This window comes from Python bivittatus, unplaced genomic scaffold (genome assembly GCF_059951505.1).
Source record: "Python bivittatus isolate LINGU-HERP-01145 unplaced genomic scaffold, Pbiv_v1 ctg000020_np1212, whole genome shotgun sequence".
Classification (NCBI taxonomy): domain Eukaryota; kingdom Metazoa; phylum Chordata; class Lepidosauria; order Squamata; family Pythonidae; genus Python; species Python bivittatus.
The window spans coordinates 87960964-87976788 of NW_028277030.1; the positions used below are offsets into that span (position 1 = coordinate 87960964).

At 38.0% G+C, this 15825-nt stretch overlaps 1 protein-coding gene across 9 annotated transcripts in view; it reads left to right on the plus strand.

Moving 5' to 3' along the window:
- The first annotated feature begins 4011 nt into the window (after positions 1-4011).
- DISC1 (DISC1 scaffold protein) overlaps positions 4012-15825 on the plus strand; it is a 178487-nt gene continuing 166673 nt past the window's right edge. For 4 of the 9 annotated variants that reach the window (XR_015796634.1, XM_088143503.1, XM_088143491.1 and 1 more), the window contains exons 1-3: positions 4012-4560; positions 7889-7985; positions 9097-9184. The gene's annotated coding sequence lies outside the window, so the exon portion shown is untranslated. Of the gene's footprint in view, positions 4561-7888; positions 7986-9003; positions 9185-15825 lie in introns of all 9 variants that reach the window. The other 5 variants (XM_088143504.1, XM_088143499.1, XM_088143514.1 and 2 more) reach the window with 3 other exon arrangements.

Below are 15825 nucleotides of genomic sequence, written 5' to 3' on the forward strand. Positions count from 1 at the left end.
TAAGTAAAATTTCATCTCAAGAGGGTTCAGAATGAAAGATTTCCTGAAATGTTTTGAAATAATTTGTGGGCACCTTGAGAAAAAGATGCCACATAACATGAAGTCCATATTACACATATTTTTCCCTGGAAATTTTATATGTGTGTTTATATCAGTGTTTCTCAGCCTTGGAATTTTAAGTTGTGTGGACTTCAATCCCAGAATTCCTCAGCCAACATGCTAGCTGGGGAATCTTAAAGTTGCCAAGGTTAAAAAACACTGGTTTATATATTCATTCCATCTCTACATTTTTCCTTTAGTGCATATATGCAATAGTATATTGTTTTTAAATGGAACATTTTTGAGATGGACAAGCTTCTAAGCAGGAACCTCATTTTCTTCCATGAAAGTCTGAAAAATATGTTCTGTGTGTTTATTTTGCGCTGTCTATTCTGTGCCTTTTCTATGAGAAGCCCACATTGTTTCCAGTCATTCTGATCATCTCCTCTGGTCATATCACTGGGCAAAAGTGTGAAATGGACAACCTCAAACTCTTACATCGACTGGGTACAAAATGTGACGTTAGGTCTGCTTTTTAGATTAGTGGATATACTAGCACATTATTAGCAATAATTACTAATATTAGCACATACTAATCCATTGTTTGCTTAATCATGGCTTTAACAAGTCTTAATTAGTTGAGTTTGAACAATATGCTAATCTGTGAACTATGATTTACAAACCATAATGGCTGAGCTTATACAATATGAAAAACCCAAATCAAACAAACTACATTATGGCTTTGCATGATATATGATCCCTAGCCTATCCGAACAACAACAAAAAAGCGAATTATTTTCTTTACAACTTTAAACTCAAGAATTGGAAGTGAAATCCTATAAAAGAAAAAGAAAATTTACAGGAGTCTCATTATGTTGCCATGAAACTCTTTTTTTCAAAAACACCTCCCCTTTTCTTGCCATCTATAAGGCATTGCAGGGGTTTCTGATGCAGTCCAATAGTGACATCATGTGGACACTATTGTCTATTTCTTCAAGCTATTCTGTTTCAGCCTGCCTGGGATTTTAATTTTATTTTTTTTGCATAACTCCAATAAATATGCCAACTCCAATAAACATTTATGGTTCAACAGTCACAAACAAATTACAGGTAGTCCTTGTTTAGCAACTGCCTCATTTAGCAACCATTTGCAGTTATAACAGTGATGAAAAAGTAACTGCGACCAATCCTCACATTTATGATCTTTGCAGATTTATAAAGCAAAGGAAAGCTGAAGTAAGATCATAAGCATAGTTGTGGTTTCACTTAGTGACCACTTTGCTTAATGACTAAGTTACTGGTCCCAATTGTAGTTGCCAAATGAGGACTACCTGTATTTGTTTTTCATAAATAATGGAGTTTTCCATTCAATGCTGAAGAGAAACCACCAAGGCCAATTCCCTCACGATACAACTTCTCTTTTGTTTATGCAGTGTGAGCATAAAGTCCTGCCTACAGACCTACAGAATATCTGCCATAAGCCAGTAAAGCTACAAATTTCAGCCATTTAAATATACCTGAATATTTAATCCCCTTTTTTTCATTTCTTCTACCTTTTGGTTATAATATCCTCCTGCTGGCAATCTATGGTTAACAATAATTGCAAATGAACACTGTTGATATATAACACAAGCAAGATCATTACGGAGCTGTCTTACTTCAAGTCTTATATTGTACCATTAGTTCATAGGAAAACAATGTCCTGGTGAGAAATCAATTATTGGCCACAATAGAATAAAACACCTCCAGTCTCTGCTGTGGTCTGCAGAGCTGTGGGGCTGCTGGTTTCCAGCTACTACTTGCAGTGGGCAAATGGAGATCTGTTCCTCAGCGGCCTGTTGATCAACTTGACCATCTGATCTGTGAGGAACAGACTGGTGGTTTCCGTCTGCTAATGGCAATGGGAAGTCAGCAAGCTTGGGCCGTACTGCTGAGGAGGATGAGGAAGAGCCTTGCCCCGTCTCAGCAATTCTACTCTAAATCCAGGGCTTCCTGCAACAGGAAACCAGCCATCTGGAAGTAGAATCACCCACCAGAGGTGGGGTGCTGATTGACCACATACATTTTAGTTACTAAAACCTGTATTACTTGCCTAAGCTTTTTAAATGGTGGGAGTTCTACAACATCTGTGATCCTAAGGAACACTTTTTCCATTCAGCTCCATTGATTCCTCTCTCCTTCTGCTAGAGAAAGACCCATTTTTACTAATTTTCCTTCCCTTTTGTTGCCTTCTGCATACCAACTTTGTTTCAAAATATCCCCTACCTCAGTATTTCTCAACCTTGGCAACTTTAACGTATGTGGACTTCAACTCCCAGAATTCCCTAGCTGGCATGGCTGGGAGTTGAAGTCCACACATCTTAAAGTTGCTAAGGTTGAGAAACACTGCCCTACTTCCTGGGGCTGCAGTCAAGAAAAGGAAATCAGAGAACATGAATCCTGATAAAGGAACTAAACCTGAGAAGAAGCTCCTGCCAAGAGGGATTTAGGATCCGAGGCAGTGTCTCATTCTAGCTTGAGATGACGTCTGTGCATGACATGCTAATCACAAGTGTGCATGTCAGCATGATGTTGTCAGTTTCTTTATGTGCTGTGCGTCATGTCAACACCAAGAAACTGCTCTTTCAGGTTAGCATAAACTGCAAGCTGGAAATCAACAACCAAGATTTCAACCTCTATTGAACTATATACTCTTAGGATAGCATTAGCTTTAATCCTTTTATCCTCTCTCTCTCTCTCTCTCTCCCTCCCTCCTTCAAGTCCGTCTTGACTCCTGGCAACTACTGGACAAGTCCCTATATCCACAATATGGATATACTAATATGAATGCAAGACTCTGGACCTGAAAAGTTCCCAGAAACGAAAACTTAATACAAACAGAAAATGTGTAACTATATCCTTGCAACAGCTGTTACAGAACTATTGACAGAATGTTTGTGAAGCACATTGGAATACAGTATTTTTATCAATAAACAAAGGATGAACACCTTATACAAAATCTCCAGTACTGAACCCTCAAAATCCTGTTACAAACCTCCGAGAGTTATGCCCATTACTACTTTTAAGCTTTCCAGAAAGATTTAGATCAGGGTTTCCCAAAATGTGAGGTGTACCTCTCTTGGGGAGGCGCAGACAGAGTCCAGGGGAGGTGTGAAGAACCTTTTAGTTGTACATTGTAACAATAAATCCACCTTTCCCAAAATACTAGTTTCAAGTGAGTAACGTGGTGGAGGAGGCACAGACTTTGATTTTTTATTTTTTTATGCCTTTATTAAAAATAGGGTATCATTGTATTGTTCTCATCATTTATTTGTGTTCATTTTGGTGTTTGGATTTTTAGGGGAGCTGTGTACATTAAGATTAAGCTAAAGAGAGGGGTGATGGTGAAAAGTTTAGGAACCCCTGAGCTAGATGGCTAAAAAAATGTTGGATGGGTTGATCTTTATTGCTGTGGAAAAGGCAAGATTCTGCTTCATAATATGCATTTAAGCACCACCCAAAAAATAACTCTGCTAAGTATTTGGATTTATTCCTTTTACTTTGAAAATAAGGAAAAGTGAGAAATAATATTTGAATCAGTTCTGAGCAGAACAATTACGCAATACAGACAGGCTCACTTTTGCATACAACATTATTGCCAAGCAGGACTTAGGCCCTATATATTTTTCTTGTCAGTCTGGATACAATCTAACTTTCATGATTAATTTTAGTGATTGATCCTATGGATTCAGAATGCCCACATTTAGTTTTTTATCCCACCTTATTTTTATAAATAACTCAAGTTGGTGAACATACCTAATACGCTTTCCTCCTCCTATTTTCCCCACAACCACCACCTTGTGAGGTGGGTTGGGCTGAGAGAGAGTGACTGGACCAAAGTCACCCAGCCGGCTTTCATGCCTAAGGCGGGACTAGAACTCACCTTCACCACTAGACCAAACTGGCTCTAGTTTCACTAAAGTGTCCCTCTTCTTCACATGGTCAGAGTCCAGTCCAAGCCCTGGAAAATAGGTTGAAGGATGATTCCAGATCCTGGAATTCAAACTGGCTTTTAAACCTGGGAGGAATTCCTGTATGTGATGTGATGATGTACCAAAGATTAATGTGTGATGTTGAGGACCTCAACGAATCCCCAGCCCCAGGCAGTCAGAAACTCAACAGGAGCAGTCGCCTCCAGCAAAAAGAGAATTTCTAACCGTGCGGTTACTAAAAGCCTGGAAACCCTGGGACGGGGCGAGAGAGAAAAAAGGCGACAAGTTTGGGAAGGGCTGCGACCAGAAAGGGCTCTTCCTCTCCAGCCCCGGCGGAGACAGATTGGACGGCACGGCCTCCACCCAGCATTTGGCTGCCGCCCTGGGCCTTCCCGCCTGCTCCAGCGGATGCGAGCGGTTGTCCAGGGGCGGGGAAGGAGCTAAGGCCGAGCCTGGGATGGCCGGAGCGCGCCAGCCGCAGAGCATCTGCGGGGCCGGAAAGAGGTTCCAGCGCGCCCCAGCTCGGGCAGGACGCAGCCGATTCAACCAGGTGAGGATTTGGGCTTTCCTGGGGCGAAGGGAGGCAGGTTGGCAGCAACCGCGCCGTCGCCCCGCTGCCTCCCGAGCCACGTCGGTGGGCGTGGGAAACAAAATCGCCTTCTCCCCCGGCGACCCCGCTGCCTTCCTGGGCTCTCAGCGAGCGCCTGCCATGGGCGCAGCGCCGCCTCTCTTTCTCCCGCGGCGGTGAGAACAGCTGAAAACGGGACGCCGCCCTTCGCAGTAACGGCGGGAAGGGGAGGCTGGAGGGAAGCTTTCAGACGTTTGCTTTGCCACCGTCACTTTCCGTGGTCGTCCTCCGGTCGCTCCACCGCCTGACCGTCCGCTCCGCTGCCACCTCCCGTCCCTCCTGGGGCTAGAAGAGGGGCGCCAACGCAACCCTGCCTGGTGTGAAGAAGACGCGAAAGGATGTTGGGGGCAAAATAAACAGGGCGGCTTGCCGCTTTCTGCCCGTAGGGCTCCTGTCTCTCTAACAGTTACTGTGTTTTCAGGCAGCCTCGACCAACAGTTGCTAGCGGAAGCGCTCCACTTGTTGGATTTCAGCATTTAAAAGGATTTTAAAAGCATTTTATAGGCGCCTGGCTATAGAAAAGAAATGCTTTGTACATCCTAACAGGCCAGTCATTGCATTCTGCACCAATTTATCCAGGAATAAGTCCATCCTAGTTATTCGGATCTGTTTCCCTTTCCGTTTCAACAGAAAATGTTAATGTGTGGCTGGTACCAGGGAATGTTTGTGAAAAATAATGACAGTCTCTTTCATGCCAGGTAAATAGTTGAAAGCCTAACCTGTGAGGGCCTTTCTTTAACCTCTTTCTCCTCTTTACTGTTGTATGGTACAGTTGTCATATGAAAAATTTCCCAGAATGTAATGTCTAAGCCTTTCCGAATCTGGTGCAGCCAACCCCTAAAAATCAAGATGCATGAAAGGCTGGCCTGGACAAATTTGTTTGTACTCTTTCTTGCCCTAAACCACCAATGAGAATAACCAAGTGTGTAATAAGAATTGTACAGATAGAAAATATGCCTTACTACCATTCAGAGGAAATCAAGAATTTAGATATGTAGAAAAATATTTTTAGTATCTGTATCTTTTCCTCTATAAAGCTGACTTCAACTTAAAGCTGTGATTTTAGGCGTGGGAAGTGGCACACTAGAGGGAACTGAAATACTTTCTCCAATCTACTTCCGTTGTTTTCACAGCAGTGTCATGAAACTGTTTGTCAGGGAAAAAGAAAGTGCAAGATATGAGTCATGGATCTTATACATCATCTTTGATCTTAGATCAAGCTAAATCAGACAGGTCTTCAGCTGGCCTTGAGAAAAATATACAGATATCATTTCAGATGCAGCTTATGAACTTTTGCCGTGTGATCTGGTGTACAATTATGTCTCTTCTGTTATTGCCAAAAATATTTATCTGGAACACAGAGACAAATATGTCCACAAGAACTGTTTAAATCAGTGTTTCTCAACCTTGGTGACTTTAAGATGTGTGGACTTCAACTCCCAGAATTCCCCAGCCAGCCATAATCTGTGAAATTATACAATGCAGTCGAAAAGGACCTTGATCTTGCAGAGGCCAACTCTACTGATCATGTCAAATTCCTTGGTGAGGTAATCAAGTATTGATTTATATTGCCCTTTGCATTCTTAAAGTAACTAGTTCTTACCCTTGATTTAAATACTAAATATATGTTAACTGATTGCCTTGAGATCAATTTTTCTGTTGTCTAGTTGGAAGTGGTAAAAACTAAATTACAAAGTAGTATGTTCATCACAAAAAGTAGGGTTAATCAATTTCACAGAGTTTTCTGAAAGCGATTGCTGGATAGCTGTAAAATAGAACTGGTATTTCTGTTCCTGATATATGTATTCTCTCCCACCCTTTTTTTTATTCATGCCAAACAGTCCATAGAATCAAATTTGGAAGGGTCCAAGTATGGTTCCCTGCTCAGAGCAGGACATTCAGCTTCCATTTGAATATGTGCAGTGAAGGAGAATCCACAACTTTTTTGAGATCAACCTACTTTTACTGCCACAAAGTTCTTTTCCCCAACATTAAGTAATAATCTGCCTTCCTTTAACTTAAATCCATGATTTTGTTTCCTGCACTGTAGAATAATGGAGGATCTTTCTGATCTTTTGTGGATGATTGTCTCCACCTGTCCTTCTGAATGTTGATCTGCAAATTGTGGTAATAGGTTGAGTTCTCCCTCCCTCCCTCCCTCTCTCTCTCTTAAAAAAGAAATGCAACAGTTTCAGTGTTGAAATACAGCCTTTATTGGCTGCCTATCTTACTTTTCAGTTAGAAGCAAACCCTGATTATCAAAATTCTAGAACTCTGATATGATGGATACAAATTCCAAACATGAATTACTGGCTTCTAGAAGGTACTCCCTTTCTTATTCTCCCTCCATTTTGGCTTCCTTGCCCTAAGCCAGCAAGGGAGGGATTTTTTTCTCCTTTCTACCCATATTTTGTCTCAATGGGCTTCCTCCAGGTGGATAAAATTGGGCTGAGCACCCTGTAAAATTAGGCTGAGGACTACAGGTTGTTTTATATTTCTGTTAGTGTTGTCTCAATCCTACAGAGGGCATTCTAACCTTAGAATTACACTGAACTCTGCAGGTTTAGTTCTTGGATTAAATGTTCTGCTTTATGGATCTTGAACATTTATTTAGCATATCTCAGTGCAGGAAGCAGAAGTAATCACGTGATATTCTTATTAAAAAAAACTTTTGACACAGCCATCACAAATTGTAGCCAATATCTTTTGAAAATGTCCCGAAACATTTGAGTTTTTACATCTTCCTGTTTGGGTAGTCATGTGAACTGTGCTTATGGAGTGAAGAATTCTTCAAATAGTGGAGTCTTTACAGCTCGTTTTAAGCTTCTTTTCTCTGCTGCTCTTTCAGTTTCATTAATAGTTCCCTCAAGAGTCAAAAGGCTTTCATTTTGACAATAATGCCTACACTGTTCCTTTGGAATTAAAAAGTCTCTATCAATAGACTCCTTTGTATCTTCAGTGGAAAATGTTCCAGAAAGTCTGTAAGTCAGACAGATATTTTATGAAATCTCCATCATCTTATCTGATTAATAATCTAGTTTCTTTGGATAGTTTCATACCAAAATATCGCTTGGTTGAATAGTCATATTCAAATGAGTGATTAAGAGTCTTATCCACTGCATTCTAATTTAGAAGTAAATTCTATCATATTCAGTATTTGTTCCCAAATAAGTTTCTATAAGGTTGAAACTGGGATAAAAGGGTATTGTAAGTAGACCTTTATTGTACATTTGATCTGCCTTATTCTCAGGTTGGAGGTAGTGATCCAGACATCATCTTCTGATGAACCTGTACTTTCCCATTGCAGTTCCTTCCATATTTCTTCTTGCAACCAAGAATTTACTAAGGTAGGAAAGAAGAAGTAACAGAACTATTTTTAAACTTATAGTGCTAGAAGTTCTCTGTTTAGAAGCATACTTGATTCAGGTGAGGTATTTATACGGAGCTGAAAAATAAATTACAAATGTTTGTTATTGATAGAAGAAGAATCCATGACAATTGTATTTTTATTCTATTTAAAAACTTTCTTCTTCCATCTGAATATTTAACATTTACTTAGGATCTTAAGCCAGCCACCAGCAAAAAATTAGACACTTAACACTTTAAAATATTCATAATTTAAAATAAAAAACTGAAATCTGGAAAGAGCAGCATGTTATAATTACCACAATAAAATATGTAAGACATTCAAAAGCAGATTAAGAACCTGATTAAAAACTACACGTTAAGTATTAAATGCATTCTAAAAAGAAAGGTCTTTATCAGCTTCTGGAAGGCCACTCATGAGAAAATGACCTAGGCAAAATGTAAATGTTCTCTACAGATGAAGGCAGTAAATATATCTGTCTGATTTCAGAGTTTTTGCTTCATCTTATCTACTTAGATGGACCACTTTTGGGGATGCTAACTTCTCAGCTTCTCACTTGGTAGTATTGCTGTGTTTCAAAATGAGCCTTCATGACTTGTGATTTGCCAGATCCAGCTCCTTATCAGCCTTATATAGAGTTGCATGAGAAATTTGACCAATACTGATTTTTTGCTACTTATGTGGGACTGCATTGATTGGGGGGGGGCATCTGGGTGTGAGATAAAGCATGATTGGTTATCTGTGATCTGGCTTTTGATCTGCATAATGTGCAGGTTTGCCTTAAAGTATCTGAAAGAAAGAATAGCTTTTTGTTAATCTGTGTATAAACTGTGAAAATAGACTGTTATTATTTGCTATGTACAAATAAAGAACTGAAGCTAAAACGTGGGATATCATAAGGGTAAATAAAAACAACTACTTCACAAATTTTCTATGTGGTTTAGGAAAAAAAATCAATTTCCCTGGATTATGTGTATTGTGTTGGTTTCTCTTTACAGTATTGCATAATTTCCAAACTTGCGTGCCGAAGGCAAAGTAGACACGAATAATTGATGTGGATAATGAGTCCGCATCACTTCCCTCTTACCTAGGTAGCTGAGAGACTTCATGGGAAAAGGCCGTGTGGAGCAGAATTTAGATTCAAGCCCGCTAATTCATCTGCTGGACTGGCTTTCAGAGGTAGGTGCTGTTAAAGGGTGATGCCAAATGAACTTGTTGGTATTGATCTTCGCATTGTAAAGGTAGGCATAACATGGAAGACAATATGAAATGCTTGAATGTATAGCAAGAGATTTCATAAGACTTCTGTTCTTGTGTGGCACTTTTTGAGAAACTGCATACAAACAGCCTCAGAAGAGGTGATTGCAAACAAATAACCACAAACAACTGCTGCTAGCTTTTGTGTGTAAGGAAAAACAAACAATTAGCTATTGCTTTATTTGTCCTGCAGCTCAAGTGAAAGTGGTGGGATAGGAACAAGAGATAAAAGATTTAGGAACTGTAGCTGGGCAATTTTAAGTTCAATACCCTTGACTGGCAATTTATTTTTAACAATGGCAATATATTTTGAGCTGAATAAATATTGAAAGCGCAGTGAGGTTAACGTTAGTTACCTACTCTTAAAAATAATGAACTGATTCTAATTGGCCCTTCTATGTCTATCTTGTCCAGATGTCCAAATCTACAGTATAACCTCAGGGAACCCATATTCTCATTCAGTAATTCATATCTTTCTGTGATCTTTCTATAACTTGCTACTTAGGTACTGAAAAAATTGTTTAAACATAAATAAATAAAACATACTAGCTTGCAGCTAAAACAGCAAGTCTTTCATAAGCATCTAAAAACCTTTTGTCTATGCAAAGAATATGATGGTGAAGTCTTCTGCACTGTCTCCACATTCCTTCTTGTCATGGTAGATATATTCTCTGAGACAAAAAGGTAGTTCTGATGTTTGTAGATTTCTGTTTGATTCTTTCTATAAGTCTGAAGGACATCTGAATAAGTATGTGAGGGATGCAAAACTCCAGCCTCCCACAATGCTGGGTTTATAGGCAGATCTAATAAAGATTGAATCTAAGGCCTGAATGAGGATAGTTACCTTTGGGCTAAAACTGAATTTTTGACATTGGTGCATCCCTTTGAAGCATCTTGGAAACAAAGTAGAGCAAAACGTGCTGCAGAGTGGGCTTTCTCTCCCAAGGCTTGTGGGAATGGCTAACAGCAAGCATGGGAGATGCCGAAGCAGAGGCTTACTATGCAGGAAAATTGAGAAAGACTCACCGCAAGTCCCATAACCAGAATTTGGTTACATAATCTGCAGGCGGTGTGATATCTCAGACAGCCTAGTCTCCCAACGTATTGGACATGTTCACCCTGGCATGTTTTAACATCCTCCCTTCCGTGGTTCTTCAGAACACTCCACTCAAGGAAGAATTCAGCTCATACAGGCCAGGTATGATAGAAACATTGGCCCATTTCTTTCTGTACTGTCTCTTCTGTAGGGACATTGGTACCACCATTATTGATACAAAAGTGCCAGATGCTCCAGACGATTTTTACGTAAGCTATTTCCTTGCAGATAAAGACTCTAAAGTCATGTGGAGAGGCACAAAATTTTGTTTGGTAGCCAGCCTGCCATCATGATTTTGCAGGAAAGAGTAGAAACAGTGTGAAGATATAAAAGGGTTGCTACTATTCCATATTATTGCACTTTGCACTGATTTTATGTAACCTGTAAAATCTCTTATATTTTTTATTATGATTTGAAGCAATGTAATTCCTTTTTTATATAAACCTGAGACCATAATACAGCTTATTGAGTGGGGCCAACAATTTGCTGCCTTTTTGCATTTTTTGGGGTGGTTGAGAAATATTCTTATGCACATGTTAAAAGTAGGAATCACAGAATCACATGTATTAATTGTGTTTCTATGATACCAGTGATGCCCCTAGGAATTTTTAAAGAATTAAAAGATAGATAAGGACATGAGGGAGATAACAGTGGAAGGGAATGGAAATGAAGGTCAGGGTAACAATGGGAAAATATAGAGTATTTAGTTATAGTAAAGTGTTGAGTTTGATCAAATTCCATGGGCATAGTGGGCTTGGGGTAAGGACATAAGGGAGGTGGCCTCTTGGAGACATTCTCCAGGCATAAGATGCAGCAAAAAATAATGAGTCTTTTGTGACTGATCATCTTAAATAGCTGATACACTAGTATACAAATATAATATACAAATACACTCAGTATAAGCAAAGGTGTTTGGAGATAAGTGAAGTATCTTTGAAAAATGATGAAGAAGCTCATGAAAGATGATAAAGGAAAGAAGTTAGTAAAAGATTAAGAACAGAAAATAAGCCATTCTAAGATTTTAAGAGTCATGATATGGCCACAGTAACAAGAAAGGCAAATATATATATTTTTTACAAACTACATATTATTATAAATAATATAATTGGAAGGTTAGATTTATATATCTAATGGAGGAGAGAAAATAAAAATGGACACCCACAACAGAAAACTTAGAAAAAGAAAAAGAGTTATTTTTGGAGAAATTAGTTCAAGGGGATTTTTAGGACTTTTTCTCTCTCAAGGAACAGGTAAACTGCTTGGCAAGCTACTTTTGAAATTCTCTCAGATTTAAAAAAATTGCACAAAGATATCACCCATGTCACTTTCATAAGGTAAGTTTTTTGGAACTAGGTTAGATGCTCACATGGTTGTAGTAGCTGAGCAAAACCTAGTTTTTCAAGGATGCATGAAGTATTGTCCAAGTTGTTCATAATCCATATTCTCACCACAGTAATTACAAATACATGACTATTATATTAATAATGGTTATTCTCAAGGTCATTTAATTTTGTAACTGCTGATTTCTTTTATGTAGAGCAGCAGGGTTCAACTCAGGATCATGCATTAAATGGAGTGTTGTATTAATTAAATTTAGGTTTAATTTTAAGCCAAATTACTACCCAGGAAGTTATAATACAATCAAAATAGAAACAAAGAGAAGATGACTATCAAGTCTTGCTAAACTACTCCCACACTGGAGTGGCACAACTGTTAGCATGATGTCCAGGCAAAGTTGAGCCCTAACTTCTCTTACTTTTGGAAAGTAACTTCCCATTTTTAGTATATAATGTTGCCAAAGCAAGCATATTTAGAAAGCAATTACTGACCTTGTTTAGTGCTGTCAGCATATCGTGTCTTGGATGATGTAAAATCATGAGCATACTGTAAAAGTAAGTTTCAACTCAAGGCAACTGAAAACCTCTGAGTTAGGAAAAAGGCCTAGACATTAAGTCATACAAAGAGGAAGGAAAAGAAGGCCTTACAATATTGCTAGCAGCTGGAACACTTGTAAGGGTAGGACTCAGTTGTGATAACATAAGCTGTATCACCAACATTGCTCTAAGAAAGGAATCTAATAAACGACAGAAGGGATTTCTGGTAGCAGTTGGGATGCATTAGGATGGGACTGATGTTTTGTTCTGGAACTAGGACAAGTGACAATAATAGAGGCACATTTTTGGATATTGTTTACAGTATAATCCAGAGTCTTAATGGAGACGTCCAACTGAACTCAGTGAAGCTTACTTCTAAGTACAGTACTGTAAATATGGGTAGAGCTACAATTCCCTATGTGGAGCCATAGAAAATCTCTGTTCTTAATTTTTTTTTCATTATGTGTTTATTTGTGAATTCATATGACTCCTTCAATATAAAACTTCCAGAGTGATATAACAATTACAATAATGACTAGTATAAAAATCACAGGAAACACAGCTCTTATATTCCAATAGAACATTATTAGTTAAAATGTGCTATAAAACATGCTGAAATGTGAGGTTGGCAATTTCTTACAGTTTCCAAAGCACGGTATATTACAATCACTCCAAATCTGTCAAGTAATGTACATTGTCCAGAACTCTATTTAAAAAGATCAATTTCTGGATGTTTAGGAATAATTTCATAACCTTACACATATCAGTGTCTTTAATGGCATGTACTTTTATTGCAAACTCTCGTAAGTAATTAACATTGGAAATAATCACATAACATTTTAAAGGTAAATGTGCATGCCATCCACATGATTAACTATCAGGACTGTGGATCAAGTTCATTGGAAATTTCTTTTCTGGACTAAGTGTGAAAAGAAACTCTTTTTCAAGAGTATTTAATAGATATTAAATGATACTGTGAATACATACTTTTCTTCCTTCCAAAGAGGGGTCCTTAGCCTGCTTGGGCCAGTGAGCACATTTCAAATGTTAAGTACAAAAATGACTGCCAAGGTGGGCATGGCCAGTTATGAGACATCCACTAACCAGAGGGTAAGCTGGTGAGATGTTCCTGTCTATCTCTTTTAGCCTCTAAGGATACTATTTCAGCTTTCTCCTTCTGGGCAGGTAGGCAGGCTTACAGTCAAGAGCTTTGACTGTAACTCCCTTCTTTCTTATTTCTAAGAATGCCTTAGCGATATAAGCGAGGCTGAGAAACATGTTTGGAAATAAAGATTTTTGCTTGAGGATGGCACTTGCTTTATGGCATCTTATGTCCCTATTCTTTTTTTTTTAATTACAGGAATTTAAAGAGAGAGAGAGGTAGGTAGGTAGTAGGTAGGTAGGTAGGTATGCAGCCTAGTAGATGCCAAGGATGTGTTCATAAACCTGTTAGATTTTCAGGGCATCACATGGAGGATTCAGGTCTCCAAAAGTCTGTATAATGTACAGTTAGACTACCATATACTTTTATAAATGACATTCTGAAGTTTTATTTTATTTTATTATTTATAATAATATAATATATATTATATTATATATAATAATATAATATATAATAAAAATAAAATAATATTTTATTATATTAAAACTATAGTTTTATATTCTGAAAAAACTAATAGTTTTATATCCTGAAAAAAACCAAAGTATTTTCTTAATGATAAAGAGGAGGAGGAGGAGGAGATGGTTAACATCCTGCGAGAACCAAAGTTTTGGACACTGTCTAGGATTTGGATTTTAATTAAACTGAACTGCCAAACTTAGAGATATTTGACATATTGTCCTTGGTGAATGGTGGTTGCTGTGCTTGTCTTATTCTCATTACGTGCAATCACTATTGAGTTGCTAAGAGAAAATTACTTTCTATTTTGGTAAACTGAATTGTGGTTCCAAATGGACTGTATGTCAGATACTTAATTTGCAATATATTCCCTGGTGAAATTAAAAATTCAGATGGTTGAACTGAAGCCTGCTTCTTAAATTGATTATTGTCAGTGTGTTATCATGCTGCCCATTATCTGACTGATAAGCCTTCCACTGAAGTTCTTACCAGAGATTTTGACCACAGTGTATGTGCATGTGTGTTGTGTGTACATTTGTATATATGTGTATATGTGTAGGTATTGGAAACAGATGTGTCACTTATCAAACAGAGTGAGATAAGTGTGAATTCTTAAATGACCTATCATAACAGTGAGCCATACAAGCAAGCACATTCTACCACACAGACTTTTCTTTATTCATATTAATATTGCCTCTTAAAACATGGTTAAAAGTCCATTTTAAGCTCTGTCAAAACAATTTGTTCAGGTGTAGAGATCCTTGAGAGATTTTGAATTTGATTATCAAAACTCTCTGAAATAAGAGACTCCAATGGGCTTTGTGAAAAGTAGGCACTATATACAAAATAGGAAGTTGAACCCTTAAATTATTTTATATCAAGATGGAATTGGGAGCCAAAGCAGGATACAACAGAGGCTGGAGTATCATTATCTCCCAATAAAACTAAAGCAAAAAGCTCTTCAAGGTTCTTCCTTCATAAACCAGAATTTAAGAACACCTAATTTGTCAAGGAGATTATCCAGGGTTGCTCTATAGAGAATCGGGGATCCCCAGCTCGGTTCCTGATAGCTCCAAGCAGTCTTAAAGCATCAGTGTTCCGACTGTATTTTAATAATTCATGGAAAGGTCCAAACCATTGATATGAACACCTGTCCTTTAGTATGTTTGGTACCATTAAGTTGGGTTGATTCTGGTAAGTTTATGGATAAATGCTTTCCATCTTGACTTCTTCTCATGAAGTTCCAGTAATCTTTTTGATCCTGTCCCTCAAGCTTATTCACTGTCTTACCTTTGCCAAGCGCAATCATTTTTCTAATCCATCACCTGTTTCAACATATGCCCAAAGTGTGTTTCTACTTGCTGATCATTGCCACAAGGGATCAGTCTGCCTTTATCTGGTCCAAGATAGATTTATTGATACTCTCACAATCAATCATAGTGTTAGCTTAGTAATCAAATCCTTAATTTAGAGGCATCTGATTTTCTCTCACTATTTCTCAGGATCCAGATTTCACAAAAATTCTTTGACACTGGAAAGACCATTTCATTAACCATTCTGATTTTTCTTAAAACTGAAATGTAATTATCCTTCATGATCTTGTCTAAATTTGTCCTGACAATTAATAATTTCCTTTCTGCTTCTGTGGCACATTTTGTCTTTATTCTTGAATCAAAGAAAAATATCTACAACCTTTGCTTCTTCACTAACAACTATAAATTCACAAAGCAAGTTGTTTGATATTACCATTGTTTTCTTAGTGTTTAATATGAACCCAGATTATTCACTTACCATTTTTATTTTAACAATAGGCTCTTCTTTACTCTCAGCTAACAAAATAGCACCATCTGCATATTTCAAATAATTCCTAATTTCAGTCTCCAATTCTGATTCCCAACTGTACCTTTTTCCCAGCTTGCCATTCTTGTAACATACTCACTATATACATTAAGCAAATGTGAGGAGTCTCACTCCT